Source organism: Erinaceus europaeus, chromosome 8, assembly GCF_950295315.1.
Source record: "Erinaceus europaeus chromosome 8, mEriEur2.1, whole genome shotgun sequence".
Classification (NCBI taxonomy): Eukaryota; Metazoa; Chordata; class Mammalia; order Eulipotyphla; family Erinaceidae; genus Erinaceus; species Erinaceus europaeus.
In genome coordinates, this window is record NC_080169.1 from 60,300,344 (window position 1) to 60,314,820 (window position 14,477).

Here is a 14,477-nt window from a genome sequence, read left to right on the forward strand (position 1 = left end):
TCTTTTTTTGCCTCCCGAGTTATTGCTGGGGCTCAGTGCCTGCACTATGAATCCACTGCTCCTGGAGGCTATTTTTTCCCTTTTGTTGCCCTTGTTGTTTATCATTGTTGTTATTGTTGTTGTTGCTGTTGGATAGGACAGAGAGAAATCAAGAAAGGAGAGGAAAACAGAGAGGGGGAGAGAAACATAGATACCTGAAGATCTGCTTCACCATTTGTGGGAAGCCAGGGGCTTCCTTACCCTGGTCCTTGTGCTTTGCACCATGTGAACTTAGCCCACTGCACAACTGCCCAGCTCCCCAGGTTGCTTTTGCAAGTTTAGCTACTACTATTTTTTAAATCTCCCCTTCTGTTATTAATGTTAGTGTATCATATCATGGTTTCTTGTGTATATAATATATTAAATTCAACAAGGAAAATTCAGTTCTGTTTCTTAGTATGCACTTGTCCCCATTGTCCCAGTTTACTCAAACCTCTTCCCTATTCTTTTCTGGTAATTACCAATTAATATAATTTAATTAATTTAATTTTTTAGATAAAGACAGAGAATCAGAGAGAGAGACCACAGCACCAAAGTGGTCTTGAACTTGGTCTGCATATGTAGTCTACCTGCCCCAGTTGATTTTTAAAGTTTAAAAGTTAAGTTTGTTTTATTTAGTTCACCTGTGGTTGTTTTATAATTTATTTGTTGTTATAATTTAAGTGTTGTTTTATAAGACTGTGGTCATAGAAGTTGTATTTATTTATTTTGCCACCAGGGCTATTGCTAGGGCTGGATGCCTGTACAATGTATCTTTGCTTCCTCTGACCATCTTTTTTATATATATATTTATTTTCCCTTTTGTTGCCCTTGTTTTTTTTATTGTTGTAGTTATTATTGTTATTGCTGTGTCATTGTTAGACAGGACAGAGAGAAATGGAGAGTAGAGGGGAAGACAGAGGGGGAGAGAAAGATAGACACCTGAAGATCTGCTTCACCGCCTGTGAAGCGACTCCCCTGCAGGTGGGGAGCTGGGAGCTCAAACAGGGATCCTTATTCTGGTCCTTGTGCTTTAAGCCACATCCACTTAACCCACTGCGCTACCGCCCGACTCCCCCATCTTCTTTTTTTTTCTTTTTTAGTCTTTTTATTTTATTATTTTTTTAAGAGAGAGAGAGACAAAGAGAAATAGGACAAGATAGTGGGAGAGAGATGACAAAAGAGAGAGAAGAGACACCTGCAATGCAAATTCATTGCTTGTGAACTTTCCTTTCTGCACATAGGTACTGGGGGCTCAAACCCCAGTCCTATGTGGTAACTTGTGTACTTTACCACCACCTTACCTCTTTCTCCTCCTTTTCCCCCCTCCTCTTCCTTGTCCTTCCTAAAATATATTTTGTGTGTTTTATCTTAATGAGAAAGATACAGAGAGGAAAAAATACAAAGATAAGAGACACCAGAGCACTACTCAGCTCTGGTTTATGGTGGGTGGGGTGGGTGGGAACTGAACCTGGGACTTTAGAACCTCAGGCATTTAAGTGTTTCTGCATAACCATTATGCTGTCTTCCCCATCAAGCAGTACAATTTCTTTTTTTTTTTTTTAAAAAAAAGAATGTATAGGATGTACAGAAATGTAAGAAAGATAGGAGGAGAGAACTAAACATCACTCTAGTACATGTGCTGCCAGGGATCTAATTCAGGACCTCATGGTTGAGAATCCAGTGCTTTATCCACTGTGCCACCTCCCAGACCACCAATTTCTTTTTTTTTTTTTAATTTTTTTTATTTAAGAAAGGATTAATTAACAAAACCATAGGGTAGGAGGGGTACAACTCCACACAATTCCCACCACCCAATCTCCATATCCCACCCCCTCCCCAGTAGCTTTCCCATTCTCTATCCCTCTGGGAGCATGGACCCAGGGTCATTGAGGGTTGCAGAAGGTAGAAGGTCTGGCTTCTGCAATTGCTTCCCTGCTGAACATGGGCGTTGACTGGTCGGTCCATACTCCCAGTCTGCCTCTCTCTTTCCCTAGTAGGGTGGGTCTCTGGGGAAGCTGAGCTCCAGGACGCATTGGTGGGGTCTTCAATCCAGGGAAGCCTGGCTAGCATCCTGATGGCATCTGGAACCTGGTGACTGAAAAGAGAGTTAACATACAAAGCCAAACAAATTGTTGAGCAATCATGGACCCAAAGCTTGGAATAGTGGAGAGGAAGTGTTAGGGAGGGTACTCACTGCAAACTCTAGTATACTTCTGCTTTCTTACTTTGGTGTCATACTCCAAACTCAGTCAATTTCTGCTTTGCGTTTCTATTTCTTTTTTTTTTTTTTACATGCATAACATTCCCCAGATTCCCATTTAACAATACAACCCCCACTATTTCATTCATCATTTTTCATGGACCTGTATTCTCCCCACCCACCTACCCACCCCAGAGTCTTTTACTTTGGTGTAATACCCCAATTCCATTTCAGGTTCAACTTGTGTTTTCTTTTCTAATCTTGTTTTTCAACTTCTTGGATGGACCTTGAAAAAATCATGTTGAGTGAAATAAATCAGAAACAGAAGGATGAATATGGGATGATCTCACTCTCAGGCCGAAGTTGAAAGACCACCAATTTCTTATGTCCATCAAATAGATATTAACACACCTCACCTGCCACCAAAAACACACATCCCTCCATGATGCAGTACTGGACCCAAGGTAATTGTGGGATGCAGAAGGTGGAAGGTCTGGCTTCTGTAATTGCTTCTCCGCTGAACATGGGTGTTGACAGGTCGATCCATACTCCCAGCCTGCCTCTCTCTTTCCCTAGTGGGGGAAAGGCTCTGGGGAAGCAGAGCTCTAGGACATATTGGTGGGGTTGTCTGTCCAGGGAAGTCTGTTTGGTATCATGCTAGTATCTGGAATCTGGTGGCTAAAAAGGAGTTAACATATAAAGCTAAACAAATTGTTGAATGATCATAAACCTAAAGGCTGGAATAGTGCAGATGAAGAGTTGGGGGGGGGGTCCTCCATTTTGTAGATAGCTAGTAGGCATATTTAATTATATTCCAAAGGGCCTGTGACTATACTGTTTTGTTTTTTTTTTTTTTCTTTTCCCTGAGCCTGAACTCTGATATGCAGGTGGATCCAAGTTATTGTCTGGGGAGATGATGTCATGGCTGGGAAAAGGACCAGAAAGCTGGATCAGGGAAGAGAGTAACTCCCAAATATGGGAAAGGGGTATAAATATTGTTGACTATAAACTCCATCAATTTGCTGTAGCTCATGGGATTTAGTCTATATCTAGGTTTTGGGACTTAGTTAGGAAGTGAACCACCTGGAATGGTATTAGAGAATACTATGAAAGGAAAGGTCTCACCCGAGTAATGAGGCTGAAGGGCTGACATTCCATGCCTAACATCTCTGGACACAGTCTGAAGTGAAGCATGCTGAAGTGGTACTTGTTGCATTGATTAGGTTGGGATCGGCAGATGCAATATCCCTTCCTCTCTTGTAATGGCACTTTGTCTTTGGATTTTGGATCTAGTCTGATCCAGGATGATCTCCTCTAGAAATTTTTGTCTTAATACCTATAAACACCATTGTTCCAAATAAAGTCAGTCACAGTTTTGAGGTAGACATTGTTTTTTGAGATTTACTATTCAACTCATTACAGGAATCAACGGAAGATACTATTGACAAAAGAAGTTACTTACATTAGTTACTTACATTAGTTACTTAACTAATATTAGTTACTTAACTAATATCTCTCTTTTAGAGTAGGGGGTAGGATAGACCATAATTCCAGAGCAAGGCATTTTCTTATCCTGCCCATGTTTAGTGGGGAAGCAATTACAGAAGCCAGACCTTCCATCTTCTGCACCCCACAATGATCCTGGGCCCATACTGCCAGAGGGATAAAGAATAAGAAAGCTATCAAGGGAGGGGATAGGATACAGAATTCTGGTAGTGGAAATTGTGTGAAATTGTACCCCTCTTATCCTATGGTCTTGTCAATATTTCCATTTTATAAATAAAAAATATATAAATTTTAAAAAAAGAAAATGCCTTTCAGAGTGTTATAGATGAGACTGCTTCATTTGTGCATTCTGAGTGCTAATATCCTTTCCCTAAATAGAGGTTCAGTGACAGATGTCTGCTCTCACTGTAGGGATTGTGAAGGAGCACAGCCAAGGGGAAGTAGTGTTAATATTTTCACTGTAGAGAGTATAAATGACTCTCTAAGAAGGAAAAAGGGGGAAAAAGCAAAAACAAAACATGTCTACTATTGGATGGGCAAACTGCAAGAGAATTTATTTACTGTGGTTATTATTAATTTTAATTTTTCCCCATTTTGACTTACTATTTTTAATTGATGTATGATTGACATACAGCATGTTATTTTCAGGTGTACAACATAATGATCCTATATTTGTATATATCCTGAACAGTATAATATGTCTAATTACCATGTCACCATGAACAGTCTCAAATTTTTCTTTTTCCACAATATTCATCTTTTATTTGTTTATTTGAGAGAGAGAGAGACTGAGCAAAATAAAGCAACATTCTGGTATATGTAATGCCAGGGATCTAATTTGAAGCCTCTTGCCTGAGAGTCCGAGATTGTTATAGTCCTGTCTAGTCTGCTTTAAAAAATTAAAGTGACTTTATTCTAAGAAAAGAAGTGTGATTATCCATCCTATTGTCATGTCTATTTAGAGAACAGGTTCTATAGTATGGGAGGGTGCTACAGCAAGGCTGGCAGGTTTGGGCTTGACTGTGGCATTATGCTTACAGTACTATAAATACCTAATTATCATAGAGAAAATATCTTTGTGAAAAGAGTGTTAACTACCCATCTTCCTAAAAAAGGTAACAAAAATATCTAGTTATATATATGTGTGTGTATTACTTTAATAACTTTACTGCATCTGTGAACTACATTTACAATTACCTTTTCTTTTTTAACCTTTAGCTTTGGGCTTTCCTCTCTTCTGGCCAAAAGTTAGATGATTGCAGTGACCAGAAATATTAAAAATGCTCATCTTTTCTATTATTCTAATTTCACAATGAGAAAGTGGAAATTATTAAAGTTAAATAAATAGCTGAGTAGGACACAATTAGCATGAATAAGTAAACATGTGGGCTGGGGAAACAGTATAATGGTTATGTAAAGGACTTTCTTTTTTATCTTATTTGTTTAATATATATGTGTGTGTGTGTGTGTTAATTGGGTCATTAATGGTTTATAGTATAGTAGTTGTCACTTCTTATCTTACCATAATAAGTATCTGAAAAACACTCCCAACCTTCAACTTAAGTCCTTTTCCATCATCATGAACCAGGATCTCAAAGCCCCGTCCCATGCACAGTCCTCTTTCTGCCCTCCTTCTCCAGAGTCCTTTGCAATATACCAAACCACTACAAGTTTTACTTTGTGTTTCCTCTTTGCGGTTCTTTTTTTAAGACTTCTTTTTTGGGGGGTCGGGCGGTGGCGCAGTGGGTTAAGCGCATGTGGCGCAAAGTGGGACCGGCAAAAGGATCCCGGTTCGAGCCCCCAGACCCCCACCTGCAGGGGAGTCGCTTCACAGGCGGTGAAGCAGGTCTGCAGGTGTCGTCTATCTTTCTCTCCCCCTCTCTGTCTTCCCCTCCTCTGTCCATATCTCTCTGTACTATCCAACAATGAACAACATCGACAATGGCAACAATAATAACCACAACGAAGCTACAACAACAAGGGCAACAAAAGGGGGAAAAAATGGCCTCCAGGAGTGGTGGATTCATGGTGTAGACACTGAGCCCAGCAATAACCCTGGAGGAAAAAAAAAAGACTTCCATTTTTAAATAATTTATTTATTTATGAGAAAGATAGGCAGAGAGAGAAAGAACCAGACATCACTCTGGTACATGTGCTTCCAGGGACTGAACTCAGTACCTCATGGTTGGGAATCCAGTGCTATATCCACTGCACCACCTCCCTGACCACCCTCTTTTCAGTTCTTGTTCCTTATGTTCTGCCTACAAATGAGACCACCCCATATTCATCTCTCCTTTTTGGCTTATCTCACTTAGCATGATTCCTTCAAGCCTCATCCATAATGAAGTGAAGAAGGTGAATTCATCATTCATAATAACTGAGCAGTATTCCATTGTGTATTTATACTACAACTTTCTTAACCATTAATCTGTTGTTGGACATGTAGGTTGCTTCCAAGTTTGAGCTATACACTATACTGTTTGTTTCCTTAGTATATATCCCCAGGAGAGGATGTGACAGGTCATAAGGTAGGGTCATTTCTACCCTTCTGAGAGTTCTTACTGCTCTTCCTGGGGGTTGAACTAATTTACATTCCCACCAGCAGTACAGGAGGGTTCCTTTATGCTCCCACAACCTCTCCAACATTTGTTGTTACTATTCTTTCTAATGTATGACATCCTCACAGGAATAAAGTGATATATCATTGCTGTTGTTATTCGCATTTATCTGATAACCAGTGACTTGTAACACTTCTTCTTATGTCTGCTGGCTCTCTGGATCTCTTTTTTGGTGAAAATTCAGTCTATATCCTCTCCCCATTTTGGGCTGGTTTTGTTGTTGTTGCTGAGTTTGGTGAGTTCTTTGTACATGCCTGAGGTTCCAAGATCCCAAATTTAATGTGTGCACTCAGCCAGGTGTGCCACCACCTGGTCTTGAGATCCCAAATTTAATCCCCAGCCCCACCATAAGCCAAAGCTGAGTAGTGCTCTGGTAAAAATAAGTAAATAGTTTAGGAAAAAAATAAATTAGGAAAAAAAATAAAGCTGAGTTTACTCAGAATCAATATCAGGAATATTAAAGCTCTTTCATAAAATAGCAGCAAAAACACATGATGTCATTTACACCATTTTTTCCTATACTTAAGAAATGAATCATACTTTAAGGCCTAAAAAGTTCTCTACCAGGTATTTGAATCTTTATATTCAAAATTTTAATTTATGGTCCAGGAGGTGGTGCAAAGGATAAAGCACTGGATTCTCAAGCATGAGGTCCTGAGTTCAATCCCTGGCAGCACATGTACCAGAGTGATATCTGGTTCTTTCTCTCTCTCCTCCTATCTTTCTCATTAATAAATAAACAAATAAAATCTTTAAAATTTTTTTTTAATTCATGAAAGTAATTAAAAACAGCACAGGGCAAGGGAGATAGTATAATGGTTATACAAAAAGACTTTAAAGTCTGAGACCCCCTCAAACCCAGGTTAAATACCCTGCACCACCATAAACTAGAACTAAGCAGTGCTCTGGTAAAAAAAAAAAAAAAAAAAAAAAAAAAAAAGGGAAATAAATAAAAGGAGGCCAGGTAGTGGTGAACCTGATTAAGAGCACTTGTTTCCATGTTTGAAGACCAGGGTTCAAGCCTTACTTCCCACCTGCAGGGGTGGAGCTTCATGAACCATGAAACAAGTACTGCATTTGTCTCTGTCTCTCTTCCTCTCTCTCTCCCTTACTTCTCAATTTCTGTCTTTATCCCATACATATATATGTAACTAAAACAGTAGACACACAAACCCCTAGATGCTATTGTAGAAACTTAAGTGAATTTTTTTCCTGTTTAAAACTATTTGCTTCTGTGGTCCGGGAGGTGGCGCAGTGATTAAGGAACTAGACTCTCAAGCAAGAGGTCCTGAGTTCAACCCCCCGCAGCACCATGTACCAGAATGATGTCTGGCTCTTTCTCTCTCTCCTCCTATCTTTCTCATTAATAAAATAAATAAAATCTTTTTTAAAAAAATTAAAAAACTATTTGCTTCTATTTTTGGGGAAACTGGCTTAAAAGAGTTTCTCTGCAAAATTTGCACTTTGAAAATTAGAACAGCTAAGGAAAATAGAGCACCGTTTCAAAATTTAACCATGTCAGTGGAAGTGTTAATTATTAAAACACCTAATTTACTTTTTTATCAGCTGTAGTTCATTACAATACACAACACTTCAAATATGAAAATCGATTTCACCTGCCATGTTTTATTTATCACAATCCTGAGTGGCAATCTTTTCTTCCTTCATGGTGTATATAGAAATTCTGAAGGACTGGGTGAGGGCGCACCTGGTTGAGTGCACATGCCACAACACGAAAGGACCCAGGTTCAGCCCCTACCTACAGGGGGAAAGTTTTGCAGTGTTGCAGGTGTCTGTCTCTCTCCCTCGGTATCACCCCCTTCTCTCTCTCTCTCTCTCTCAATTTCTGGCTATCTCTATCCAATAAATAAATAAAGTTGGTAATTTTTTTTTAATTCTGAGATTTTTCTTAAGACTATAGTTTTCTACTCATCAGGTATATGGTAAAATAGAAAATTCCTGTAGCCAGGGATGAAGAGGTAAAGTGCGATATGTCATATTGGGCAGAGCATAGGACTTGTCTGTGTGAGGCCCCATGTTCAATCCCAAGCACTGCAAATTGAGTGCTCTGACCTTTATCCTTCTCTCTCTTGCATATGAAATAAATAACTAATTCTTAAAAGTAAAAACTCCTGGGGGTTGGCCGGTAGCACAGCGGGTTAAGCGCACATGGTGCAAAGCGCAAAGACCCCGGCTCCCCACCTGCAGGGGAGTCACTTCACAAGCAGTGAAGCAGGTCTGCAGGTGTCTATCTTTCTCTCCCCCTCTCTGGCTTCCCCTCCTGTCTCGATTTCTCTCTGTTCTATCCAACAACAATGACATCAATAACAACAATAATAATAACCACAACAATGATTAAAAAAAAAGGGCAACAAAAGGGAAAAAATAGCCTCAAGGAGCAGTGAATTCATGGTGTAGACACCAAACCCCAGCAATAACCCTGAAGGCAAAAAAAAAAAAGTAAAAATTCCTATAAAACCTAGCTTCATTAATATACTAGGATAATGTTAATTCTTTCATGTTGGTAAATATAACACAACTCTTTTTTAAAAAAATATTTATTTATTCCCTTTTGTTGCCCTTGTTGTTGTTGTAGTTATTATTGTTGTTGCTGTTGATGTCACATAGGACAGAGAGAAATGGAGAGAGGTGGGGAAGACAGAGGCAGAGAGAAAGACACCTGCAGACCCGTGAAGCGACTACCCTGCAGGTGGGGATCCAGGGGCTCAAACCCTGATCCTTGCTCCTGGTCGCTTTGGGCCACATGCACTTAACCCGCTGCACTAGCGCCAGACTCCCTACACAACTCTTTCTGTAAGATGTTAACATTGATTATAGCTAAGTGAAGAGAATGCATAGCAACTCTGTACCATCTTTACAACTTTTCTATAAATCTGAAAGTAGTTCAAAATTTAAAATATATTCTCGAACTATTCTCACAGTTTATTAGTATTTTGCATCTAGTGGGGGGCAAAGATAGCCATTACAGATGATGAAACCGATGACTAAGCTTACTTCCTAAATTCGGAACAATTCAGAGAATCTAAGTTACTGTTTTTTTCCCCACTCCCAACGGGACCTGTATCATTTGCTGGGAGTTGATAGAAATTTTCGCATCCTATTCAAAATATTTTATCAATCAGTCCACAGATCTGTTGTCTGGAGGTGGTATGATGGATAAAGCACTGGACTCTCAAGCATATGGTCCTGAGTTTGAACCTCCTTGCACCACAGTAATTACATCTAAATTACTACTATTACTACTGCTACTGCTGCTGCTGCTGCTGCTGCTGCTGCTGCTGCTGCTACTGCTACTACTACACTACTACTGCTACTGCTACTGCTACTACTACACTACTACTACTACTACTACTACTACTACTACTACTACTACTACTACTACTACTACTACTACTACACTACTACTGGTTCCGGTCTGTGGTGGTACAGGGACTTGAATCTGGGTCTTTTGAGCCTTAGGCATGAAGATTATTTTTTTGTATAACATTATGATACACACACACCCCAGTAAATAAGTTTTAAAAAGAGAAACCTACAGATCCTACCTACTATTGGGAGAATATTCAGATTGATAGTCTGTTGCAATACGAACTTCATTATATTGGTAAATAAATTTTCCTATTACTTGACTATTTTTCCTATTATTTGACAATTTTGACCTGAAAAAGTCCCCAGTGGCTATTTCCATTTCTCTCCTGTATAATGATAGGAAGGCAGACTCTCCTCTCTGTTCTTCTGTTGCTTTTCCTTGCTACTGCAGTGTTTCTTCCATCTTGACCTATATTTTCCCCCCCTTACTTTTCTCTGGAGTCTGTTGAGTTAAACACTAAGAGTCACATTCAGAGCAGAATTCTGAAGATGTTAGCTTCTCCTAGTCGTAGCCCCCGCCCTTTAAGAAACTTCCCAGTTATTAAAAAAAAGAAAGAGAGAAAGAGAGAGAAAGAAAGAAAGAAAGAAAGAGAGAAAGAAAGAAGAAATGTTCCAGTTCAATAGTATTTGGATACAACTTACCTGCTGTGTCACCCCACCCCACTCACTCTCTTGAGTGCTGAAAAGCAAGAGAAGCATAATGCTTCTTGATATAGTCCTATACATTAATTAAGGTTACATGTAGATAATTACTTCATTCCTACTGTAACCCATTGCATTGACAGAGGCTGGATTCTGATTTTCCATCCTGTCAACTCACTTTTCCCTTCCTGTATTATCTGAACATTACTTCTCCCTTGACCTTGTTTCAGGAGAAAACTGAAGCCTCTGACTGTTCAGGATAATACTGTAGCTATTAAGCATATATTAAGGAAGCAAAGTGAATGAATAAAAAGTACAATTGCCTGTTTGCCAGCTTTCCTGTCTTATTGCAAATGCATAGAGCTTCAAAGCCAGTCAGGGAAAGAGAAAGATTAACTTTTAAAAAATCTGATTTTCTTAATGCCCTCTTTCAGTCTTAGCTCACATGCATAAATATTATACACAATTCTACCATATTATATTATAATATATTATTCTAATATATTACTTATTTTAAAAATTTATCATCTCTATTGATTTATTGGATGGAGACAGCCAGAAATTGGGAAGGAATGGGAGGGGATAGAGAGGAAGAGAGAAAGAGAGACACCTACAGCACTGTTTCACCACTCATGAAGCTTTCCCCCTGCAATTGGGGACCAGGGACTCAAACCTGGGTCCTGGAACACTGGAACATGTGCAGTCGACCAGGTGCACCACTACCCAGCTCCTAGAAAGTATTCTTAGAACACAGAAGTCTCCCAGAACACAGGGGGAAAAAAATGTTTTTTTCATTCCTAGGACTTCACTTGTCTAGGCTGTTTTTTTTTTTAATGTATATTACTTCTGTTCAGTTTTCTCCTTTATTATCAAGTCATAACACACTTCTTCCTTCCTTCCTTTTTTCCCTTTTCCTTTCTCCTCCTCCTCTTCTTCTTTCTTTTCTTTTTGCCACAAGGGTTATCTCTAGGGGCTTGTTGCCAGCACTATGAACTCTCTGCTCCTGAATGCAATTTTTTCTCCATTTTCTTTTTTATTAGATAGGATAGAGAGGAATTGAGAATGGGGGAGAGAAACAGAGAAGGAGAAAGATAGGCATCTGCTGAATATGCTTCATCCTTTGTTTATCTGTAAGAGGGTGGGTGGGGCTTGAACCTGAGTCCTTGAGCATGCTAACATGTGAGCTCCACCAGATATGCCACCCCAATTTACATTTTTCTCTTCTTTTCTTTTAGATAGGACAGAGAGAAATTTAGAGAAAATGGATAGATAGAGGGAGAGAAACAGACACCTGCAGACCTACTTCACTGCTTGTGAAGCAGATCCCCTGCAGGTGAGGAGCTGGAGCTCCAACCTGGGTCCTGGCACTTAGTTGGGTAAGCCACCATCCAGCTCCCCAATTTACATTTTTGACAGTCTTTATTAGGTTCATTTTTAGTAAATGCACATTATGTACAATTTATAGTATAAACTATCTGTAAGGGATTTTTAAAAAAATATTTATTCCCTTTTGTTGTCCTTGTTGTTTTATTGTTGTAGTTACTATTGTTGTTGTTATTGATGTCATTGGGTAAGACAGAGAGAAATGGAGAGAGGAGGGGAAGACAGAGAGGGGGAGAGAAAGACACCTGCAGACCTGCTTCACCACTTGTGAAACAATTCCCCTGCAGGTGGGGAGCTGGGGGCTCGAAGGGTGTTTTTTGTTGTTGTTGTTGTTGTTTTGCCTCCAGGGTTATTGCTAGGGTTTGGTGCATGCACTACAATTTCATTTCTCCTGGAGGCAGTTTTTCCCACTTTGTTGCTCGTGTTGTTACCCTTGTTGTTGTCATTGCTGTTATTGTTGGGTAGGACAGAGGAATGGAGAGTGGAGGAGAAGACAGAGAGGGGGTGAGAAAGATAGACACCTGCAGACCTGCTTCACCACCTGCAAAGCGACTCCCCTGCAGGTGGGGAGCCGGGGTTCGAACCGGGATCCTTATGCCGGTCCTTGTGCTTTGCGCCACCTGCGCTTAACCCGCTGCGCTACAGCCCGACTCCCACATATTTTTTTTAAAATATACTTTTAAGAGGTCAAGCATGAAAATTCCAGGTTCATTAAAATGGTTATGATGTTGTTCCTGATAGAGATGACCAGTAATAGTGGAGACAGGGTTCTGTTAGAGATCTAGGCCCATCATGTTTGTGAAGATTGAAAATAGAAAATTTTAATAAGTTACCAGGTGATACGCACACACTCTGAGTGGTAAGGTACTGAATAACTCTACAACTGACTTATATCAAGGATTAGGAATAGCTGACCCTTGGGCTACATAGAATCAGCAAAATCATCTGATCTGGCCCTGCAAAGGCAGGACTTGATAGTCAAAAAAAGTCTAGGAGTTTTTTTTCTTTTTAAAAAATATTTTATTTACGGGACCGAGTGGTGGCGCACCTGGTTAAGTACATTATTACAGTGCACAATGACCTGCGTTCAAGCCCCTGGTCCCCTCCTGCAGGGGGAGAGCTTCATGAGTGGTGAAGCAGGGCATCAGATGTCTTTTTGTCTCTCTCCTTTATCTATCACCCCCTTTCCTATTGATTTCTGCCTATCTCTAGCCAATAAATAAAGATAACTTTAAAAAGCATTTAATTAATTAATTAATTTTTGATAGAGTCAGAGAAGCTGAGAGGGGAGGAGGAAGAGGAAGAGAGGCACCTGTTGCACTCCTTCACCACTTATGCTTTCTGCCTTGCAGGTGGAGGCCAGGGGCTTAAACTCAGGTCCCTGCACATTGTAACATCTGTGCTCTACCATCAGGGCCACCATCAGCCCCCTAAAAGCTTTTTTCCTAGCAACATTAAGTGGTAATTTTTAAGTTGATCATTATGTATGGCCCAATAATAATGTGATAAATACCCAAATGACCCTTAGTAGGTGAAAGTTTCCCCACTCTTGAGTTATATGCATAATCTCTTCTTAATTAGTCCTCTATACACTCTACTGAAAGCTGTGAACTGTGGAAGTTATGTAGTCTACCCAGTTCCATCTGTTGGCTGGTTGGAGGTCAAAGACCTGATTGTCACTATAACTCAGTTCATAATCGGGAGTCAGCCAGTCAAAAATGCTCTGAAGAAACTGACCTTAAAAAAGGACCAGGCCTACTAAGTTATGGTGAGCTCTGAAGTAATAAAATTTACTTTTCACATGAGTACATTTTCTTACTTCCCTGTCATATATTTCAGCAACACATCAACGGCTAGCTACCTTATACATTATTTTTCCCTAATAAAACATAATTTTTTTTTCTTGAGTCTAGTACCAAAACAAGCTAAAACTATATGCAAGTGGAAATTTGGGAGAACAGTAATCATGAAGAGTCTGATTTTTAGGGAAAAGAATAATGCTACAGAGGCACATAAAATTGATAACACAAGATAATAAGCAGTTCTACAGTGAGACTATCATTATCTCTGGCTCAGTCTTTCTTCTCAAATAATCCCCACAGGACATGATGGTTGATGTCTTTGGATTGACTCTCCTTCTCACCTTGACTAACTCCTCTTTTCAGTTGGTTTTGGGATCTCCCATTACCGCTCAAGGATACTTTCCCTGCCAGCTGTAGTTAGTGGGTTTCCTGTGAGTGATCCCCATAGTACCTCAAATTTTTGAGTTTACAACACTTGCTACCAGTTATTACAACCACCATTTGAACACTCTTTGGCAGCTGTTTCATGTTTTGTATTAAATTCAGAATCTGGGAAGGGCAGGAGAGGTGGCTCAATGATAAAGAACATATACTGCATGCCAATGCCCTGGATTTGATACTCCTGTACAGCATGTCATATTGTAGTGATGCAATGGTCTATTGAGAAAAAAATGGAAAAAATGATTGAGTATTGTAGTTTCATTCACTGTCACCTTAACTGTATGTATTGATTATGTTAGACAAAGACAGAGATAGCAAGGCAGAGACTAGTGAAGAGCATCAAAGCTTCCATTGGGGGCCAGAGCTCAAACCCAGAAGGAACATGGCATCACCTTCACTTTTTAATTATGAAGGAACTCAAGGAGCCCAAGATAACATAGCATACAGAAGGTGGCATCAGGACTTCAAAACTTG